Raw genomic sequence first — 24,570 nt, 5'->3', positions numbered from 1 at the left:
CTTGGCAAATGACAAAGACTCTCCCGCAAGGAGTAAAGAATGCTCCAACTACAGGAGATATGGTCATAGTGCGATAGCCTGCAAATGGCAGGGAAAGAACGTTACCTACATAGAAGTGAAGGAGACGATGAGGGCGAGGAAGATAGGCCTACTATCATCGTGGCAAACAGTTTGAGGGTGAGAAGGGAGAAGGAAAAAGCCTCATTTTATAATAAAGGTGGACTGCAATGAATCTCGAGTGATGGCTGGCTCAGGATTAGATTAAACCACCCTGCCCATACAAACATACAAGGACAGGGTGGGTCAGCACAAAGTAGAGGTAAAAAGCACCAAGCTGTCATGATGCCTACCCCCGGAGCACCAGGCCAGGCCCAGCACCCCCAGGAGCAGGCATCACGCCCCCGGGTAAAAGCCCAGCAGCCCTTTATAGGGGCTCTTTGGACTCTGTCCTGGCGCCGTTGGCGCCAGGCTCATGTTGGACATCAGTCCTGGCGCCATAGGCGCCAGGCTCATAAGGGGAAGTGTTTGGTGCACTTACCTGAAGCAGACCATGCTGCACACTCACCTGATGCAGACCATGCTGCATGAAGAACCAAGCCAAATGAGGCTTAGGATGGACTATTTTTCTGAAGGAACTATTTTGTTACTTGGGTGGGGCTGTGGAAGAATACTCACCTGGAACTTCTCCCAAAGCTATTCAAGCCACGCCCGGACAGCTACACGTGCTTCGCGTTGTTCTGCATCCCAGCAGCTGAACGCTCACCGTGTCTGCTCCTGCATCTGGACTCCAGCCACGCCCGCCTCGAACCTGGAACACCTGTAAGGGAATAAGAGAAGAGAAAGGTGAAAACCAAGAACTTATTCAACCCTCTTACCTGCATCCGGAATCTTCACGCCAGCATTCCTGAAGGGAGACTTCCATTTAAAAGCACCTCGTTGCTCGCTGCAGCGCCGCGCTTCACTCACCTGTTCCCGAGACGCCGCCCGACTCCATCGCGGCTCTCAGCACCGGTCGCCACATCTCTGCACCTAGGGGAGAGAAGAAGAGACAAAAGGTGAGCAAGGGAACACAAGAGGAAAGCCGAATTTTCAGCCATATTACTTACCGGCTTTTCTTGGTGAACCATTCCACATCTCGGGTCGGCGCCGCATCTTTGGCAGGTACCGCACCCCGGCCCCTATGGGGAAAGGACAAAAGACATTACTGGGGAATTATAAAGACATTTAGAGGGGTCGCCACATCACTAACTCACCTGATTTACCACCGGCAATTTGACCCCTCAACGCATCGCCTTTGTTCTGCACCTGAAATAAAGGACAGAAAAAACAACATAAAAGGAGGTTCACACTTGAACTTTTGCATCTTCATACTTACGGCGTATCGCTCAGAAAAGTCAAGTGGATGTGCCAGCGCCATTCTGAAAACCAGTGAAGCAGCTGGACGAACGCGCGCCCCTGCACCAGAAGCAGGATGGAGAGTTCATCCTTCCAAACCATAAGGTGAGCTTAAACCGGGGGTTTTGGAGGAAGTCAGAGAAGAACGAAGGGGGAAAGGGGGGAGCAAGCACACTATTCAGCAGACAGATAATCCCCTTTCTCATCTGCAGAAGGATATTCCTACGGGCCAGACAAGCAAGATTTGGGGGTCCTGTTCAATCGGTGGTCCGAATTCTGAGCATCACGCTTGAAGAGGCCACAGCAACCCAGACCAGACCAGCGCCTCCGTGGGAGCCAGGTGAGCATTACACAAACACAGACCCACTATGTTTGGGGGAGCCTCAGTGAAAATGTTAAGCTACATAATTGTGGGCATCGAATTGAAAGGCAGACAAACTACGACCAGAGTTTATTTCTCTGAAGAAGGTCCGGCTGTCTTGGGGTGGGATGACCAGCATAAGCTGAACATCAGGTTGGATCCCAGCACAGATGATCAGGTGCGCTCATTCAAAACAGGAGGACCGTAAGTGTCAAAAGATGAATTTCCTATCCTGTTTTCTGTAGTGGCAGGAAAAAGAAAAACCTATGTCCACAAGATCTTTTTATGACCAAATGCAATCCCTATCAAGCAGGAGGTGGACCTGTGCCCGCAACCGCGAAGAGCCCAAAATTGTTAAGGAAGGTACTCTTGAGAAGGTGGAGTCCTCCAAATGGTTGAGCCCAGTGGTACTCATCAAGAAACAGCCGAACGATATCAGAGTGTGCATTGACCTGCACTGTCTGAAAATCTGCTACCCTGAATAAATGAACTAATTCTCATGAGGAAAGAAGCCACATTATTTTAAAAACTGGATATCAGAGACGCTTACCACAGATAAGCCTGCATAAAGAATCCAAACCGCTAACAGCATTCATTACCTATTTGGCAGCTACCAATACAGTTGTTTGGCCTTTAGTATGTCATCAGCCACGTCAGCGTTTCCAATGATGATGGACTTACTGCTGCTCCACATAGGCAATGTGTCATACTTTCGGGATGACATCCTCATCTATGCAGAAGACACAGAAACTCACGATGCAGTCCTAAGGAAGGCACTAGAGAAACTTCAGGAGGCAGGGGTACTCCTGAGATACGAAAAGTGCGAGATTATAGCAAGTGAAGTGGAGTACCTGGGGTATAAAATCTCAAAAAATGACATCAGTCCCAAGAAGAATCTCATGCAAGCCATAGTTAAAGGCTTAACACTGAACTCAAGAGACAAGCTAAGATCCTTTCTCGGACTGGCACAGTACTAAGCAAAATTCGTATCTCCGTTTTTAGAGACCACAGCTCCATTGAGGGAACTCCTGAGAAAAGGGGCAGAGTATGAATGTCAACAAGAGCAAAAGACAGCTTGTGAGGAGGACAAAAATAGAAGAGTAAATGCTCTGTGCCTGAAGCCATTCAGCTCATCATGGAAAACGTAAATAACCATTGACGCCAGTGCTTATGGGCTAGGAGCCACACTGACCTAGAAGAAACGTGACGCAGAACATGCGGTTGCATTTGCTTCTAAAGCACTGTCGGATGCATACAAAAAATGACTGCACTGTGGAAAAGGAAATGCTCTAATGTGCTTGGGCAGTGGAGTATTTCAGGACTTACGTATGGGGCACAAAGTTTCACTTGGTAACAGACCGTAAACCGTTGATTCACATGTTAAGCCCAGGAAGCATGAAGACGTCCACTCTGAGACTGGTAAGAATAGCAGCCAAACTGCAAGAGTACACATACAAAATAATGCACTTAAGCTAGTGGCATGTCCAGGAGTGGCCTGCGGTGGCACATGCTACCTCTGGAATCTGATTTGCTGCCTCAGGTGCCACCCCATTATCCTAAACTATGATCATTATGTGTGTGTGTTCATACATCATGCCACCCTTACATAAGTCTGTGCCCCACTTGGGCCACCCCAGTCAAAAGAGCCTGGGCACGCCATTGCACATAGCAGGCTGGAAGAATGCTCAAGCAGACTGCATGTCGCATTTGCCAGATCACAGAAAGACAGCCACCACGTTCCTCAAGGATGAATGTGTGGTGGCGTCAGTGAGTGATTTAAGAAGCAGCGAATTTCTAGAAATTAGTGAGAATCATTGGATGTAAGAGTCAGCCAAAGATGCTACCCTCAGAAGGGTTAACAAATGGGCTCGTAATGGGTGGCCCAGTGAAAGGACCATTCCAGAAGGATTGAGGCTGTACTGGAAAGTAAGTGAAAACATTTATGAGGTCAATGGGTTATTATTGAGAGGGGATCAGGTGATATTGCCTCTAGGAATGAGGAAACTGATTCTGTGCCGAGCACACTCTGTTCTTGTAGGTGGCAATATGACCAGACGAAGTGTACGAGAGTCGTACTGGTGGCCGTACATGGACCAAGACATCAGAGTTATGACAGAAAGATGCCATGCATGTGTTCAGGGGGTTGCCTCAGAACTCACCAGTAAAAAATGACAAAAGTAGTCAAAAAAGAGTGTACACCAGGCAAGAAGTAATGCAGTTTTATTCAGGGCCCCAGACCCAGCTGGCACAGCAATATTCAAACAGAACGTGGAACAGAACTGCATGAAAAGGCGCTGTCAAAGAGACACCCCTAAATCAAAAGCTTTTATAGTCATTTAAACTAATTAACATCAATCATTTTGCAACATTGAATGTCTCCCCACAAGAAGCTGATTGGTGAAGGCATATCATACCCCTATAAAGGGCATACATTATCTTCTATGATTGGGTCCCACAAACCTTACCACACCACCCCTAGCTCCCCGTTGTGATGTCACAACCCAACCCCCAATTCCCACATCATAGTGCCAATTCATTGAAACATTTGAGATGATCAGTGGAACTTTGTTCATCTGTCCTGGTCATCTCATCTACGGTCTCATGAGAATGTTTTCTACCATGACACTGTCAGAGCTGTCAGCCAAGAACAAGTTACTGTGTAAAAGTTGCACTTTAAGAACTCTTCGACCTTCTTCCCAGGCAGAAATCTATTTAGGGGCAATTTTAAACCGCCATGGGCCTTCTGAAACCATCAGTAAATCATGCATCGTACATTAATATACCACTCATAAAATTATTGTACTTATATTGCTTTCCGGCAGGACCCATGAGCTCTGCTTTATGATCTCGAAAGTAACAAGTTGTCACGACCCACATCCAGAAACCCCCCTGGCAAGCCCATGGGCCAGGAGGGGTCTTGGCTCGGGTCTCCAACAAACTGAGGCATCCTTTGCCTAGGCCCTCTTGGGGCCAGTCCTGGCGCCTTTGGCGCCAGGCTCATACTTGATAAAGACTTGTGTTTAGGGAACTACTTTATTTCAAGTGCCAGCCAACATGGAGGCATCCACATAGCTTGGCTCCTTGGAACCAAGCTATGCGGTATAGTGTTTTGGGTGTGGTGGCCTAGGGACTATTTTACCTGGACTACTTTCTTGAAGCTATTTAAACCACACCCGACTTGGATAACACGCTTCGCGTTACTTTGCAATCTTGCAACGTGACGCTCATTGTGTTCAGCTGTACCCACGAACCTCGGAAGAACAGCATCTGTAAGGAGACAAAAGAACATTGTTACCTGCAGCAGCTTACCTGTAATCTTCATCGTTAGCTGCCCACAGCTCCTGCGAACAGCTTCCTAGAATCAGCGCTTCTCCCAGACCGACGGATCTGCAAAAAAGGAAGAAACAAGATATTAGAAACTTTACAACATAACGAATTGTGCCGAAAAGCTTACCTCGCAAGTCGCCCCTCAACCAGCATCGCCTCCGGATTTCACACATCGGGTGAGCACCGCGATCTATGGGAAAGAAAAGACAACGGGTTAGCACAGGCAAGGCATCATAGCGCTGCGCATAGTGCCTACTTACTGCATCATAGCGCTCTTTATACGCCATCATTTACCGGCGAGACCCAATTCAGCCAATGTATCACACTGGACGTCCGTGCACCTAAGGAAGAGAAAGAGACATTTATTAAACCAAGAAAGGCATGCAAGAATAACAACAATATACAACAGCAATAAGACCTACCTGAAAGACTCAAAGCGGGCCGGCATCAGTGAAGTAACTAGATCGCATTCGCCCACAAAGGACAACGCGCCCCTGCCAAGAAGGCAGGACGGAGAGCACACCTGAACTAACAACAAGGTGAGGAGAGGCCCAGAGGGGCTGTGGGCATGCAGGGTGTTGGGGGGCTGCTTACCTCAGTTGCCCAATCTTGAACATTGCCCACCTGTATTCCAGGCAGAACTCCCCCCCCGGACACACCTGGGAACCGCAGAGAAGAATACCAGAGTCCCAACGGCTGGGTGGCGTCCCCGTGGATACCAGGTGAGCGTAACACAAACATTATTTGCTTCCTACCATGCGATCCTGAGATAGTTGGATATGCAATGTGCTACCAAATGCTACGGCTTCTAGCAAATTAATGAAACAAGCACATGTTTCTGAAAAAGCATGCTTTGAAGCCTGTTTGCTGTGCCTCAGCCGAATGCAAAATTTTGTATACTTACCTGTGACCCATCGTTATTATCTATGTTTCTTTAATGTGAGACACTGTTATTAAGGGCATTCTCGAGCCTATTTCCAAATTACTTTGTGGCTATCAAGGAAGCCCCCTCCCGTGCAGAGTGCTACTCCTGGAGCTGATACGTTTGCACCTTTTTACCATGCTGAACTTACATTTTTACCACATTAGTCCCCTTTTATTAATCTATCAAATTTTTCCCTCACCATTTCCCTTTCTGCTACTTTATTTTTAAGAATCCATATCTTTTCTAATCTCGTCATGTCACCCCCAGCTTCTTCCCAACCATCCAATGAGTCACATAAGCACACCCCTGTCAGTCATTAAGACATGAGATCCAAAATTGCTCATAGTTTTCTAAATCCTCAGACTTTGTTCTAGCCTATCCATCAATATCATCCTCTGCATTGTCCCGATTTAATTAATTAGTACCCTTCTCTTTTTTATCAACCTTATCAACACTCAGGGGCAACATACATCTTCCTCTTCATTTGTTAGTATAAAGTCTCAAAAGATGTTTGCCAACGCAGAAGGTGACGAGTGTGAGGACTAATGCGTGGACAGTCACTCAAAATGTTCCAGAAAGCCAGGTGGGCACCCATGTGAAAAGGTTGTCCAGCCAGTTACTTGACGGCACTCCATTAGCTTCACCTGTCATTTTGTGTGTGGAGTATCTATATTTTACCGATGGCTGCTTTCAATGTTTTATTCACAGCCTCTCCATCGGATATTACGATGCAACAGGGGCTCTCAAACTTGGCATGGATTCCACCTTCTATAGCAGTTAGAAGGTCGAGAATGTAACAATTTTGTTGGGCCACGAAACTGTAGTGACCTCAACTCTACCTTTATTGCATTTAGGCCTTTTGCTCTTGAAATGGCCAATTGCAGCAGCTCACAACGCGTAAGTTGAAGCCATTTCGCATTGGCAGCAGTCTGCACACCTGGAAGCAACAGGGATGTAAAAAAAGTAGCAGCCTCGGAGAACAATCGGAATTCATCAGGGATAGCGGACACATTTTCTGTACTCTTTTCTGACCAATATTTATTCTCCCTTCTCTTTCTGCTGAGTGATTTTTGCTTCCCTCTTTGCTGCACCACTCTTTCCTGTAGCGCAAGTTCCATGGCAGTGCTGTTTTGGAGCATCATCAAGGCAGGGCTGTGCAGAGTGACGATTACACAGAACCCACTCCAATCAGGTGGAAGCTGGGCATAGGCCTTCCATCCACAGGCCCACAACGCGTCCATGAAAGCCGCTGTCCCCTGTGTCAGCGCCGCACTCCTCATCACCTTGGCACAGCCTGAATGAGTCCCCAGATGGATAGACCCACTCAACCTGAAACATAGAGGAAATCGTGGCAAGCTCTTCATGTCAACTGGTTGGTGTTTTTTATTTAACCAGGTCAAATCATGTACGTGTTTTTCCCAAACTGCCGTGCAACTGTCATTCATTTTAGAGACCACATTTTGTTCTAACCCCACCAAACCTTCAGCACAAGATTGCATTATTCACCCCTCCCATTTGCCACCATACCACACTGCCCCTTTTATTCTGATAAAAGGTCATGCGTGACACCATGGAATGCTTTGCCCCTACTTATTTATGTAATGCAATTTTTTGTGTTCACTTATTTTTAGCTCCCCCTTTCAGAACCTTCTGTTACATATTCCACTATCATATTTTTTCTCTCTCTTTTTTCAGCCATTTGTTTAGTTTTACGTAATTATTGGCATATATATTTTTCCCTTCATCCATCCACTGTACTGTGACATTTGCTCCTTGGAATAAACCCATAGTTTTGCAGAGGTTTAGGTGCATTAGACATCCTGCCTCCTCATAAGGCACACGCTGAGGCAGGAAAAGCTTGGGCTCCCCATTACCTGTGGGATGAGTGGGATGAGTGAGCAGACATATCATGTGACTTTGGCCCTTTCTCTTCCCACCCACAACATTTTGTTGTACCAAACATTTTGAGATGATAAACGTTGCCCTTTTTCAGTGTCATTATGAAAACCCTCTTCATCCATTAAACTCTTCTTTCCTCTTTTCACACTGTCATTTAGCTGTGTACCACGTTTTCCTTTCAAAACCAAACAAAACAAAAATACTAATCCTGTACTAAGACATGTTAATATTATCACACTCCAAAAGACTGAACATTTTTGCTGTCTCCTCATACTGCCATTCTCTTTAAAAACATGATCTCCTTCATCCTTTGCTCACCTTTTATAAAGTCTGCTGAAAAAAAAGTTCAGCTCTATTCCTCTTGTAAATTGGAGGCTGTGCTCTCGTCTTTACACACATTTGTGTTGAGTAGGTTACTGTGTGGGCCCAGTGAAGTGCTCCTCTTTCCACTTCCTGATGTGTTTTCTTTTATGTACAACCTGTCCCCTAGATAGAGAAGTGCTGCTTGCGGAAACTGTCGTCTTTGATCACTTATTTGCTCTGCCGGAACTCTCAGCCTTGTCTGCAGGGATAAATATTGAATAGATGTTGAGATAAGTATGAAACTCTCCCTCCAGAATGCTAAAAGAGGACTGAGCATCATAGATTATACTTGACAGAGGTATATGCACATGCATTCCCAGCCTGTAACACTCTCATGTTGTCATGAACCATCAGACGCGTCCCTTTTGGACTTCCTGGTCCCTGACACATAGGGGCTTGCACTCAGCAGTTCTCCCAACATGGCCGTCAAACACGGAAGGCTGTTTACCAGCTTCCGTCGGATGCTGCACGTTCAATAAAGAAGCCACGCCCCGCGGGCCCACGCATCTCAACGCTACCGCATGCAGTGGCTTGACGTACCCTATCGTAGTTCGCTCTCAGCAACTTCTTTGATTCCTGTTTTCCTAGCTCCTATTTTTCCTCCACATTCATTCCCTTCCTCTTTATTACCTCTTGCATCCTGTATCTCTGTTTACCCGTCTACAAGTACACTCTTCATCATTTTCCAGGACTTCCCGGACATTCTGAACGTTCCAGGAGTCAGATCGCCGGACGCACGCTGGAACCCGAGGACGTACGCACAGGGTTATACAAGACCCGAACTGTGCGCAAGAAGACTCCATCAAAGCACTCCAATAAACAACACAGACAGGTGAGAAGGGGGGAAACCTGTGACAGATTGAGACGCCAACAAACTGCAATTGATACGGACATGGAGGCGGCAGTTCAAGACCTCATGCGCGGCATGCAGGAGTTAACAACAGAAGTGCAGAATCTTAAAGCCGAGAATGCCGCTTTGAAACAATTAGTCCTGTCCCGTGATTCCGCGACCAAGGAAAGCGTATTGCTAGGCGGGGTAGTAGATAAATATGACGGTTCTTCAAAAACCCTTTGTGGATTCCTTGATTCGTGATTAGTCCACTTTACCTTTAAGCCCGACTACTTCTCTACCCCCAGGGCAAAGGTGAGCTTCATGATTTCGCATCGTTCTGGAAATGCATTAACTTGGGCTACGCCCTTAGTTATTTCTGGAGATGTCCTCCTGGATGACTATGATGGATTCGTACGGGCTCTAAAGACCATGTTTGACCGCCCAGAACAGGTCTACAGTGCCCAGGAACGCCTACTGGATTTCCAACAAGGTTCCCAGGATATGCTTACATATGTGACACGCTTTAAGCAACTGGCCAAAGAAGCAGATTGGTCCTCAGAAGCCTACTTTACCCTTTTTCGAAGGGGTCTGAATGAAGAAATAAAAGATGAGCTAGCCAGAGTGGCTCGCCCAGGTTCCTTCCAGGCTCTTATGGACCTCTCTTTACAGATAGACTTCTGTATCCAGGAAAGGAAGGCAGAAAAGAAGAAGACTAGAGTGCCTTACCAAAAGACCTCCATAGAACCTTCCTCTAAGGCTGAGCCCACTCCTGCCTCCACTACAGATCCAGAACCCATGCAACTGGGGGCCTTCCACGGTCCCATATCCTCGCAAGAAAGAATGCAACGGATTCATACTGGGCTATGTATGTATTGTGCCTCAGACAAACATCTTGTGAGAGAATGTCCCTTAGCTCCTCCTGGGCGTTCGGGAAATGCCAGCTCCCGATCCTAGAAGGAGCACAGCTTCGGGAGAGAGATGTTTGCTCCACAACGATTCCATCCTTGAACTCTCCTGGACAAAACAATCTTGTGCTCTTGCAGGCCTTTCTATCACCATCCAAGAAAGAAACCTACCCCATTTTGGCATTGGTGGATTGTGGAGCCATGGGGATATTTACAGATCAAGATTGGGTCACTACCCACCACATTCCATATGAAACTCGAGGCATTATGCAACCTGTAGAGGCTATCGATGGAAGACCTCTCTCTTCAGGACCCATAACCCTACAAACCAAAGAGATCCAGCTCTCGATAAACCATCATCGAGAGGTGATCAAATTTGACATCATAAAGTCTGCCCATTACTCAATGGTACTGGGTATGCCCTGGTTACAGAAGCACAACCCATACATCAACTGGGCAGCAGGATCCTTGTTTCTTGGCTCAGAGCATTGTATCTCTCACTGTCTATCCCTGGATTCCTTGTCGACATCTTCTGAAGGTACGCTGACAGACCAGCAAGGCCCATTCACGGTCTCAAATATTATCCAGGTTCCTAGGGCCTATCAGATTACACTGATGTACTTTCAACTGCCATAGTTCAGGCCCTACCCCCTCACAGACCTGAAGACTGCGCTATTGATACTGAACCCTCGGCAGTCATTCCTTTTGGAAGGATGTTAATTCTTTCCGAACCAGAGAAAAGGGCCCTCCGAGAATACTTGCATACCAACCTTGAAAATGGCACCATACGACCATCCAAATCTCCAGCGGGAGATTTGTTGTTTTTTGTTCCCTAGAAAGATACTAAGGAGCTTAGGCCTTGTCTTTATTATCGAGGTCTAAATCAATGCACCCTCAAGGACCGCTACCCATTGCCCTTAATCTCAGATATCCTGGAAGCAGTGAGAGGAGCCGTAATCTTCACGAAATTGGATCTCAGAGGTGTCTACCATCTGATCCGTATAAGGGAGGGTGATGAATGGAAAACAGCCTTTAGAACACCTTTTGGTCACTTTGAATACCTGGTCATGCCCTTCGGACGCCAATTTCCCAGCGGTCTTCCAACGTTTCATGGACCGGGTGTTCTCCGATATGCTGTTCCTCTTCGTCATAGTTTACCTGGACGATATTCTGATATACTCCAAGGATCATCTTAAGCATGAAGAGCATGTTAAGGCAGTCTTACAGCGACTATGTGAACACAAGCTCCTGGCTAAACCCGAGAAATACCTTTTCCATTTCTCTACTGTTCACTATCTAGGATTTGTCCTTAGTGCAGAAGGAATTGGAATGGACCACTCAAAAGTAAAAGCCATACTATCCTGGCCTGTTCCAACTACCGTGAAACAGATTCAATCCTTCCTGGGGCTTGCCAACTTTTACCGGAAATTCATACCATCCTTTTCTGAGATAGTTCAACCGATCATTACATTGTTGAAAAAAGATACTCCCTTCCTCTGGACAGCAGCCCAAGATGAAGCGTTCCAACGATTGAAGGAAGAGTTTACACAAGCCCCCATCCTGGCTGAACCTGACATCAATTGACCTTTGCTAGTGGAGACAGATGCCTATAACTACGCCATAGGAGCAGTTCTAAAGCAGGTATTCAAGGACAATTTAGAACATCCCATTGCTTACCTTTCACGAACCCTAACTCCAAGCAAGTCTCATTATTCTGTTTTGGAAAAGGAACTGTTAGCCATCCGTCAAGCCTTCACATAGTGGCGTCATCTACTTCTGGGAGCAAAACATCCTGTTCAGGTCCGTACAGACCATCGGAATCTTCAAGTTTTACAATCTTTGGAATGTAGGAATAGTCGTCAAGCCTGTTGGGCCTTCTTCTTTGCCCAATACCAGTTCCAGATCCATCATGTCCCTGGAACACAGAACATAATTGCTGACGCCTTATCCCGACGTCCCTACTACGAAACTCTTGAAGATCGGTCCTTCCCAAAGATGTTTCCCCACACAATTTTTGTAGCCCAAGCAATCAGCCTCCTGGAAGACATTCGGATGCAAACCCAGTCCTCTGAGATCTGGAAGGAATTTACAGGGAAGAATCGATGGAATCTTAGAACAAGGGACGGTATCTGTTCAAGAATAATGGCCTGGTCATTCCCACACAGAGACTACAACAAAGGATTATAAACCTCTGTCACGATACCCTTCACTCAGGACATCGTGGCATCACCAACACTCTTCGTCTAATACAAAGACAATTCTGGTGGCCAAGAATGAAAGTTGACATTTAACTGTACATCCAAGCCTGTGCAGTCTGCAATCAGAACAAACATGATAACAAGAGATCGGCGGGCCTCCTACTTCAACCTACGCTACCGCCAAGGCAGTGGGAATCTATCGCTACGGACTTTATTGTGGAATTGCCACCTTCCAGGGGATACACGACTATCATGGTCACCATTGATTTATTCACTCACATGGCTCATTTTACACCATTGTATAAACTACCATCTTCCTTAGAACTCGCTGGAATCTTTCTGGAACACATATTTCGACTTCATGGACTCCCTTCCAAGATCATATCAGACAGAGAACCTCAATACATCTCTCAATTTTGGAAACACGTATGCCGTATACTAGGAATCAAACACGCCCTCTCTTCATGTTATCATCCACAGACTAACAGAGCTGCTGAACGTGTGAACCAAACCCTAGAGCAATATCTTCGTTGTTTCACCACCAAGGTACAGGATGATTGGTCACTCTTAATACCAGTGGCTGAATTCACCTACAACAATTCGGATCACTCGGCTGTTAAGACCAGCCCTTTATTTTGCAGCCAAGGATTCCATCCTTCGGTTCTACCTTCCATTCTCCCACATCCTATACCAGTACCTACAGTCGACTCCTGGATTGAAACTCTCATCACCGTACACAAGAAACACCTAGAAAGGGCCCAAACTAATACCAAGCATTATGCGGACTCCAAAAGAAGACCAGGGCCTTCCTATGCAGTGGGTGATAAGGTCTGGCTATCCTCAAAACTACTGCCTCGACATTTACGGCTGAATAAGTTGGCTCCCCGGTACTATGGCGCCTTTTCCATAAAGGAAATCATAAACCCAGTGGCCTTCTGACTCAAATTACCAGACTCCTGGAAGAGGATCCATCCAGTGTTTCACACGTCTCTAATGAAACCATACGTCCAGTTCTCCCGGACTGCCCCGAGGTCTACCCCTGTAATTGTCGATGACCAACTGGAATACGAAGTGTCCAGAATATGTAACTCCAGGTACAGACGTGGTCAGTTACAGTACCTGGTTGAGTGGAAAGGGTACCCTCCTAGTGAATGCACCTGGGAACCGATCTCAAACCCAAATGCCCCCAGATTACTCAGAAGGTATCATTTTATACACCCGGGCAAACCCAGAGGGACAGGCCTTCGGAGGAGGCATGCTGTCATGAACCATCGGACGCGTCCCTTTAGGACTTTCTGGTCCCTGACACATAGGGGCTTGCACTCAGCAGTTCTCCCAACATGGCCGTCAAACACGAACGCTGTTTACCAGCTTCCGCGTCGTAAGCTGCACGTTCTATAAAGAAGCCACGCCCCCACAGCCCCACGCGTCTCAACGCTACCGCTTGCAGTGGCTAGACATGCGCTATCGTAGTTCGCTCTCCCCAACTACTTTGATTCCTGGTTCCTGGCCCCTATTTTTCCTCCTCATTCATTCCCTTCTTCTTTATTACCTCTTGCATCCCGGATCTCCATGTACCCATCTCCGAGTACACTCTTCATCATTTTCCAGGACTTCCCTGACATTCTGAACGTTCCAGGAGTCGGATCACCAGACGCACGCTGGAACCCCAGGACGTACGCACAGGGTTATACAAGACGCGAACTGTGCACAAGAAGACTCCACCAAAGAACTCCAATAAACAACACAGACAGGTGAGAAGGGGGAAACCTGTGACACATGTGGAGTGATATGATGATCTCCTCCAAGTGAATTCTGCAAAGCAAAAAGTGCAAGAAGCAAGCAGTGCACCCAGGATTTTCCAAGCATTTGCCGGAGCTTAGCTGAGCGCATTTTTAACAGGCCATTCATCTTTTCAATGAAACCGTTGGCTTCAGGGTGATAAACCATGCCCAATTTGTGCCTTAGCCCCAGGAGAGTTGTGTAAGGAACTCATGGTGGCAACAGCAAAGACAGACATAAGTGATCACAAGTAAGGGTTGGAAAAACGCCTAATCTAAACCTAAATCTAAGATCAAACCATAAAATAATAATAAGGCAGTCCTAGTGGTGCTGTGTCAAATAAAAGGGCCTATTCTAAAAGATAACTATTGCCAATCCTTACAGCTAAGTACAGAAAGAGTATGGGATAGTGTTACAAGAAAAGTCAGGATGTTATAGGGGGGTATCCCTTCCCATGTTTTGAGCATGGGACAAGGCGGGACTCCTGAGCACAGCACACTCTCAGGCTTTCCCAGCAAAAATGTACTTTCCGTATGTATGCTGGGTGATGGCTTTTCGCCCCTGGGTCCCCTCTTCTGGGCTCAGACCCTTCTCAAATGTTAGCCTTCCTCTGCTGGGTTCACTACGGCTTTTATTCCAAAGATTACACTTGTTGCATTCACAAGTCTCAATGTCTTTTTAAACAATCCACTGTGGACCGCCCTCAATGGGATTCACTCGTGTCAACACAATTTTCATTGGAGCATCATGCTTCACCCCGTTCTGCAGGCATCCCTCAGCCGGGTTCACGTTTGCCAGCTACACAGTTCCTTCTTCTTAAGTTGTGCGTCCCATGGACGCTGCGTACCTGTGTTTCCAGGAGACTTGCGCACAGGAGTAGCCAGATCGTTTGAGTCGTAGGCTGGCAGATGGAAGGCAGCGCAAAGAACCGGCCCCAGTTCCGCCCTGATAACACAGGGTTGAAAGGGGACCAGCTCCTGATGCTGCCACGGATGGACCCTTCCCTGTTTTTAACGTGACGCCAGAACAGTGCATTGCACTTCCATCTGCTGGGTATGCTGGGCAGGATACCTAGTGATCCAAAGTTGCTGCGATGGAAGTGTAGGAGTCCAAGAGCACTAGCACCCAAGCAAGGAATGGAGGCAGCGAGGCAAAACGGAGAGGAGAGGAACTCCGGTAATGAAAGCAAGTAGCCAGATTAGGAAGCAGGAAGAAGCTGGCAAGGCGGGAAGGACAGGGGACAGCAACTAGGAAAAGGTCGGGACAAGGAGCCTAACCCCAGGGCAAGGACCGGGAACCAAGGACCACAAAGGCAGAGACCAAAGGAGGGAAGAGGCAGAGGCAGGAGGAGGAGAAAGGACTAGAACAACCACATCCCAAGAAGATAACAAGGCTCAGGATACAAGGAGCAAGGGGAAACTGGAATGAACAATACGAGTCCAGGAACGAAGCGGAAGGTCAAGAACCGAACCGCATTGAGACGTGGTTAGTTTCCAGACTTGATTGCTTAAATAAGGACTCGGTATGGAAACGAGGCCTGACATGCAATCTGGGCTAGCGCATACGCGGAAGCAGAGCCACCAAGGGAACGAGGCTTGAAACGCAAGCTCGCTCCTCAACGGCACTCACGGTCGGCGCATCCGCACGAGCCCACACAGAATGGGATGACACCGTGAGACGGGGAACTTAGGAAAGCACATCTCCTCCACACCCGGAACCGGGGATACAGCCACCAGGCTCGGGCTCGCCACAACGTACCCCCCTGCCTCCCAGCCCAGGTAGGTGTCCTAACACTTCTGCTTTTTCACAATGCAGGATTTACTTCCCTTAGCTTTCCAATTATTTGCGGGGCAAAGACTTTCGACTGTACAGTGGGTTGTACCTAGAAGGGGCGGTAATGGTGTGAGTCGCTGTGTGGTGGGGTGTGTTCCAATCTCTTGGAGCGGCGTGTGTGCGTATGGAAGGGTGAGAGAGAAGGGCGGGGGTTGATTCTTGTTTTTATTGTTCTAAGTAAGCGGCAGCATGCGCGGTGCATTAGAGCGCCTTTGCGGGGCTGGTAAGGGATAGACGTCGCGCGCATGGGAGGAGGATCACCAATAGAGCACATGTATAAGACCCTGCCACTGTATCGTGACAGGGTGGAAAAATATCATAAGCAGTGGATTGCGGAGACCTTAGGAGGGGGGATGCCCCGCCCATGGCCAGGCCAGGGCTCGCACACACAAGAAACAAGAGCATTTGGAACACAGGTTCACATTTTTAGTAGCAACATATAAAGGGAAGCAGTTACAGAAGAGAAAAGAGATCCTCAATCTTTGTCGTATGTTCAAAAACACTGAGGATCAAGGTAAGGGAGTGAAAGCGCAGAGACAGAGAAGTGAGAAGTGCAGGAAGAGAGAATGGAATGGTGGGGCGCAGGTAAGGACCAAGGGATAATATCCCTTGACACCATATCCCGCAGAAGGGTACACTAATCCAAGCTACGTGCCCGCTACAATAGGGATCCCTCCCATGGCAGAAGGGTCCCCCGCAATGTCAGCACCATTACAGGCTACCGCTCCCCCACCTCTGTATACCCACCCGCCTGAAGCACGAGCATCGATGAAGTACAGGACTAGGGACTTTCAGGATTGGTTGACAGGGTTGCTAGCAGAACTGCAGAGGTTACAGACATCCTTAGAAACATGAAGGGACGTAAGTGCAATAAGAACGGGGACGGGAGAGTGGAAGTCAGGGGAAATATTGCTCAAAATGGACGTTGAGGGTATACAACGTGTAGGGGTTGAGAAGGAAAATAGCCTGTGTGGGTGGATTGTCTTGGGAGAGGAGGCTACGGTGCTCGGAGAAAATGTGGAGGGAGGGGATGCTGGCACATTCACAGAGGACCTGAGTGAAGACGAAGGGACGGGTGAAGAGGCGGCTCAAAATACCCCACAAGTATAAGGCAAATGGGCAGGAGGAAGGTTAAGAAACAGAGCTGGCTGGATGGCATTGGTGAAAAGAGGTGTTGTGAAGAAAGGTATGGGAAGTAGAGGCAAGGTGCAGATGGCCCTTATACATAAGGGGCAAGGGAGGACGCAGTACGTACCTTGGCCTCAAATGGATACAAATAATTTAATTAAGGCTCTCCCACAACTTACAGCAGGGGCGAGCAAGTGGATATACGAAAATCAAAAAACAAACAGCAGGGGTACCCCTGGCAATAGGGGATCTTAAGAGTTTACTGGTTGCCGTAGTTAGGGATCAAGTTGGAAATGCATGGATTAAGGCTGGATACCTGGGAGTAACTCTAGGGGACGATGCACATGATGGAGCGCTGTTTAATGGAGTTAGAGCAAGGGTATGGGATGAATTATGTAGAGCCTTTCTGGACACCCCTGATCAACAGTCTTTTATGCAATATACCGTAGGTGATGATGAGGACCCAGCTGGATTTATTCTTAATATGCAGGAGCAGTAGAGAGCGGAGATGGGAGGGCCGTGGCATCAATCAATACCATTCTTCTATGTTATTGTAAAGAGGAGTTTGCCGAAGGAAGTACAGAAGGCACTGGATCAGATTGTGGGTATTGAGGCGCAGGGCTGGCTGGAAATACAGAGCATAATAGTGCATCATTGCAAAAAAATGAAGGCGCGGGAGAAGGAAATAGCACAAAGGCGTCAGGGGGATGAAGTCAAGATGGTAGAGAAAGAATTGTCCAAAAGTGGCAATTCAGGTGTCTGTGCCAACGCCAGTACAGGTAGAGGGAACAGAGAGTATGCAGCAAGTTGTGAGTGCCATTATTGCAGTGCTCTGGGCCGAAGGAGGACCAGGACAATGGGAAGTGGGGCCACAGTACCCCGGCCCACAGTGGCAGCAGGGAAGGCCGCAGCGAGGGAGAGGGGGATTTTTGAGGAGCAAGAAGAGGAGGGTTTGAACCCAGGGGAGTGGGATTCGGACAGTCTCAATGTTGGAATTGTTTAAGGTAGGGCATTTTACAAGGGAGTGCAGGAGCAGGTCCATGGTAGGGTATAATTATGGGCCGCAGCAGCAGGGCCAAGGGCCCCAAGGACCTCAAAGATTACAATACCAGCAACAGGGTCAAGGGTACCAGAACCAGGAGTATCCTCAGGGGCATACCAAATCTATAATCAGCAACCCCATGTACCATACACACAGGTGAGGCACCCACCGCAGTAACAACAGGACAGTGTTGCCCTGGTTCTTAGGGCACCAGGTGGGGACGCCACTCACTTTGGGAGAGCAGCAGTAGTAGGAGGTAGCCCCTTCTCGTTCCCTGGAATGAGCATGTATCCTGATTAGGACAGCCCAAAGAGACCACTTGCGTGTCCGGTACTGCCGACAACTATCCACCCTGCAGAGGAACTGTTGGTGGGGCAGAGATAGGAAACAAGCAATTCATATTTATGGTGGATTCTGGTGCAACTAAATTGTGTATTATGGAAGGCAACTTTCCACTATCCGGAAAATATATTGACGCACAGAGGTTCTCTGGGGCTATTTCCTAGGCTCCATACACTTAGGAGTTGGACGTAAAGGTGGGAGGGAAGATAGTATGGGTGCCCCTACTATATTCAGAGTTCCCCTGTCAATCTACTGAGTAGGGACCTTATCCTTCACAGCCCATGGAGTAGTGTGTTCCACTCCTGGAATATATGCTGTAAAGGTGATGCTGATTATCCACACAATGACAAGCGAAATGGTGGTCCGTGGGATTCCTGTAGACCTGGACATGTTTATCTATGGTATTACGGTAGTTGTGAAGGCAGTGCCCCAGAATGTCAAGCAATGTTTGCGAGTGCATATGGATTTCATTTTCCGTCCAACTGTGTCGCCCGAGGTTGTGGCAGGAATGATACTATCGCTGGACCTCCAGGGGTTGGTAGTGTCGGGCAGAAGGATTGTCCTATTAGGGTTGGATAAGGACGGGGTGAGTGGTTCACAGTGCTTTTTGTAGACCCAACAGTACTGCACAAAGGAGGTGACGAATGATGAATTGTTTGAGGATAACAACAAAGGGGGGAAATAATACTGGAAATGTGCATCCCTTGTGACATATTGGTACAGTACTGTAGAGTGCAGTGCCCCTTAATGGCAGTAGTAACTGCATCCCCATTTTTCAAAGAAGATTTACGGCACGTGGCCCTGCAGTTGTAGACTATGAATCCACATAATGTAGTGTTGTTGAAAGATGTACCACCTGTGTGTATAACCCTAAAACCAGATGCAGTGCTGCCCCAGGTAAGACAATATCCACTGTCAAGAGAGGCGGAGGAAGGCATCAGAAAGACCATACAGGCTCTCTTGTGCTAGCGGTTTATCGTGCCATCTACGTCCCAGTTTAATACGGTGATATATCCGGTTACAAAATCAACAAGGGCAATTGGAGAATGACCCAAGACATGCGCCCCCTAAATGACGTGGTACAGAAAGAGTTTCCAGAGGTTCCGAATCCTGGAATGATTTTATGCAGCATCCCCAAAGAGGCTACTTATTTCAATGTGGTGGATTCGAAAAAATTAATTTTTCTCGATTCCACTCCATTCAGAGTCAAGGTACCTTACGGCATTTACGCAGAGTCAGATGAGGTTCGAGCATACTAGATTACCTGAAGGGTATTTTGAGAGCACAAGCATATTTAACAGAATACTACACACTGATTTAGGGAATATTCAGGTGCACAGTACGGTTATCCAGTAGGTAGACTATATGCTAGTGTGTAGTGACAATGAACAGCATTGCTGAAGAGACTCTGTTGCACTGCTTCAATTACTAGCTTGTAAAGGATACAAGGTTGACAAGGCCAAATTGCAATATTGCCAGCAGGAAGTAATTTATTTGGGTCTGTTTATATCAGTGAATGGAAGACGATACTACCTGACAGGGCAGCATCGGTATGTGCTGCCCCCAGGCCCACCTCAGTTAAGGAGATGCAGAAGTTCCTGAACGTGTGCAATTACTGCAGGGCCTGGCTCATTGATTACGTGGCATACACCAGGCCACTTTTGCAGGCCCTAAGGGAAGCACAGAAAAGAACGGACCACACATTATTGTGGACGGCAGAAATGATTAGACAATTTGACGATTTAAAGGAAGTTATCAGTTCGGCACCCATACTGGCTACCCCAGACTACACACAGGAATTCTTTTTGTTTTCACATTCTGATATTTAGCTCATGACAGCAGTATTGACACAGAAGAGCACTATCGGCCATAAGCCACTGGCCTAGTATAGTTGTACTCTGGATGCATTGATGCTAGGGCAGTTCACGTGTAAACAGGCATTAGCAGCTACTGCCATTGTTATAGACAAAAACTCTGTGATCGTAATGGGGTGTTCAGTAACGTTGTAAGTAGAACATTCTCTGTTTGCTATTCTAGAACGGTCCAAGTCCACCCTGACTACGCAAAGGTCATCAGCATATGAGATCATCATCTCGAAACCTCACATTCACGTGGTTAGGTCTAAGATGGTGAGCCCTGCCACCTTTTGAACAGACATGCCTATGACAGAGAACTTGACAGTACACAACTGTGCCAAAGCAGGGGATCGTGCTTTGACAGAGGGTATGGTACCTTTCGTTGATGGGTCGTCCCCAATTGATCAGGAGGGCGGACAGAGGCCGACAGGGGCAGCAGTGGTACGACTTGAGGGAGTGGAGTACAAGATGGTGGTTATGAAGAGGTTGCCTACACACTATTCCGCACAAGCGGAAGAACTTGTGGAGCTCATCGAAGCACCGAGAGCGTAGCAAGGGTGTCATGTTACGATATATTCCGACAATCGTATGGTACAACAATTTTACACGCGGGTTTCTCCTGTTGGAAGAGATGAGGTTCAGAAGGGCAGATGGATCTCCAACACAGCATACTGTGCTGTTAGAAATGCTGATAGAAGCGTTATCACAGCCATCTGTTGTGGCAGTCATCAAGTGCACCTTCCATAGTCGCTGGACCGATGAAATATCAAGGGGGAATGCAGCCACTGATGCGGCAGCCAAAATGGCGGTGTATCAGTCAAGTGAAACATCCACTGAGTAGATATGACTGCCCCACGGACAGACGAGCGTCCAGTGCCTTACACCACATTGCCCATCTACAGATTATTGAGCTTCAAGGTAGGGCGCCTGAGTGGGAGAAGGAGTTGTGGTTACGGAGAGGATGTAAGCAGTCTCTGACAGATCTGTTGTGGAGGCAGGAGAGCCCTGTGAAGACGGTGATGCCCCGGGAATTGCTAGAGGTAGCATTTGAACAATTGCACTATCCATCTCATAGATCGAAACAACACATAGATGCAGACATACAGGAGGATTGGTTCACACCGAATATCCAGCATCACTGATATGGTTGTCCATTGTACCACATGTCAATGTTTTAGCACAGGGATGATACTACGGACATTACGGGGCATATTGCCCTGGCCTGTTGGGCTGTTCAGTGAGTTACACATAGACTATGCTGATATGGGGGAGCGTTGTAATGGATCGCGGTACCTCATTGTGGTGATCTGTCCCTTCTCAAGGTGGGTAGAAGCACAGCCATGTGCGCACCCAGATGCCAAGTGTGCTACAAGGTTTGTGGTGCAGGAGGTTTTCCCGTACTTCCCGGAGTGTGCGAGGTTCTGAGGTCAGATAATGGCACGCATTTCTTCAATGCGTTATTCCAGCATGTTACAGCACGGCTCAGTATTAAGCATCGGATGTGTTCAATTTATCACCCACAGGCACACAATGGAGTTGTGTAGAGAATAAATTACCTCCTTAAGAGTAAGTTATCTAAATTGTGCACCACATTGAAGTAAAACGGAGTGTACTGTCTGCCCCTGGCCCTTTATTTTTGTTTACGCACGCAGCCAAGCAAAGACCACCATCTGTCGCCTCACGAGGTGGTTACTGGTCGGCACATGCATACCCCCATTTCCACTGTAAGAAGGGCTTCTGATGCACACAGGGCTGCAGCGGTGTTAGGAGAGGAAATCAAAGACTATTTGATGACACTAACTTGGCCCATTAAATGTGTCAGATTGCACCTCCCAGAACCGTGACTACAGAGATGCCCAATGCTGCACAGACAACATGGACAACATGGACAGATCCTGAGCAGACCACTGCTGCCAGGGGATTACGTCTATGTCCGCAACTTTGTGTGCCGCTGGAACAATCCCCGGTTCCAGGGAGCGTACGAGGTGGTGTTTTGTACTCCCCTTGCGGTTAAAGTCAAGGAGTTGCACTACTAGATCCACCTCACTGAGGTTCGTAGAGCACCTCCAGAGAGCACAGTTGTCTTGAGAACAGGGCTAACAGTACTTGTACCCCGAGCACCTTACTGGCCTGTCGAGATGAGACACAGGCGTAGTGGCACATCCAAGTGGCAGACCAAGGATCAGCTGCTAGCTCCACACCTTTCTTTTTCCGGGAGCGCTTTTTCTCTTTTCCTGTCTCTCTCTCTCTCTCTCTCTCTCTCTCTCTCTCTCTCTCTCTCTCTCTCTCTCTCTCTCTCTCTATCTCTCTCTCTCTCTTTCATCTCTTTTTGTCTTGCACGTCATACCCTCTTGTTGTCCTGTGGGCCTGTGCTTCTATTGCAGGTGAAAAGAAGATGGACCCAACTCACGTACATAGGTTGTTAAGAAGGGACCCGAGGTGTAGATACACAAATGAAAGATTATGGAGATTTATCTATTTTTGTTGGTTAGCACTTGCTGGAGGATTGTGTGTGATATTGCTAGCATTGTTGGGGGTGGATTGGGTCATGGGTTTATAGGAGGGGTCCTAAGAAGAGGGTAGTGGGGGAAATAGGATTGTATATTATCCAAATGGAACAATATATATAAATGTTAATAACGCAAGTAGAGTCACATATTTTAGTACTAATGTAAACAGAAATAACAACAATTGAAACTGATTGAATGATTCCAATTTGCAAGTTTCATCTATAAAGAAAGTAGAGAATGGAGGGTTTACAATGAGAAGGGGACTGTCAACCACAATGGAAAGATACAATGGTATTTCTGATAGGATTACTAAAGTGACGATTCTTGAGAATGTGTTAATAGAATGAAAAGAGAGGTATGATGAAAGTATGACATGTATCAAGGGTTGGGCTTTGATGTGATTGAGGATATTCATCACCCTGAATTCTCTAATTCCTGGTACTCTGATATGAGTGGTGTGGGGGAGAAATGCTGTAAATGGGAGCTGCTATATGTGTTCACTCATTCCGCACACGTCAGGAGCTCCCAAGGTGTTAGTACCGCAAGTAGTCCCAATAATAGAGGCACAATGCCCGGTTCATCTTGCGCTATCCAGCATAAAAGGAACGTTCCAGACACACAGTGTGGAATTGCAAATAGTGGGCCGGATTTCGTAAAGTGTCCCGAAGACCAAAGAAACATCAAGTAGGTGGAATTACCTTATCTGATGGTGAAGGGACGGAAGTATGTTAATAATAACTGGCAGGACAGCACACTAACTTGCTTGGTAGAAGGACTGGTAACATATAGCAAGGACAGAATAGCACGAGTGGTCAACTTCTCTGTACACATCTGGACAGAGCAGATCACAAAGCTAACGTGGATTGCAACGATGGAAAAGCCGGTGCAAGTGCACAAGGAAGAATAATACAAGCTCTGTTTCTGCAGCAAGGTTACAGTCTCTATTGGCACAAACGAACATTGTAATAAGACTCTCTTGAACACAGATATGAAGAAAGGAATGGCGGCATTGATGGATTAATACTGGATCTGGGGGCGACAAGCTAACTTGCACCTCCCAGCGTCATGGAGGGGCTGTTGTTCTCGGGCCACATTGCATTCAGCGCTATTGGTAGTCCCAGAAGAGCACCTAAAGGGGGGAGTGCTGCCTGCAGAGAGGCCAACAAGTTTCCCCACAATATTTATTTTATTATTTATTTATTTATTTATAACGTGTCATAGCCCACAGGCATCATGGTGCACAAATACATAAGCACGTTACAGCTCAAGACAGGACAGAGAGAAAGTAAGGCACTGGGAATTATTCAAAGCGTAGCGTTTTTACGTTTTTTCATAAGGTAATAAGTTTTGCTTCAGAGCGCATACACATGGAGAGAGTATTCCATGCACTGGTAGAACTAAAAGGGAAGGATCTACCATTTCCAGCATGTGGAATGGTAAGAAGATGTGCTGAGCGTGATCGCAAAGTTTTGCTAGGGTTACGTGATTTCAGAGTGCGCTTGAGATAGTCAGGGGTATTACCATATACGCCCTTATGAGTCATGGTTAGGGTTTTAAATTGGATCCTTCTTTCCACAGGCAAGGAGTCGAGCTCTTTCCAGAATTTAGTGATGTGTCCTTTCTTAGAAATGTTGTATATTATCCTGACACATCATTCTCGATAATCTGTAGTTTGTGAACATTTTCCTTACTAGCTCCACTAAGTAGAGCTTTGCAGTAATCCAGCCAGGGCATTATTATAGCTCTGACCAAAGTTTTACAGTTATTTCATGAAACAAGCAGACTAATTTGCCACAGGATTCTGAGCTGGTAGTGAGCATTTTTTGCAACATTATTGACGTGAGGGTCAGAGCTAAGGGATGCCTCTAATAC

This window comes from Ambystoma mexicanum, chromosome 4p (assembly GCF_040938575.1).
Source record: "Ambystoma mexicanum isolate Mex_15411 chromosome 4p, UKY_AmexF1_1, whole genome shotgun sequence".
Classification (NCBI taxonomy): Eukaryota; Metazoa; Chordata; class Amphibia; order Caudata; family Ambystomatidae; genus Ambystoma; species Ambystoma mexicanum.
This window is presented reverse-complemented; position numbering follows the sequence as displayed.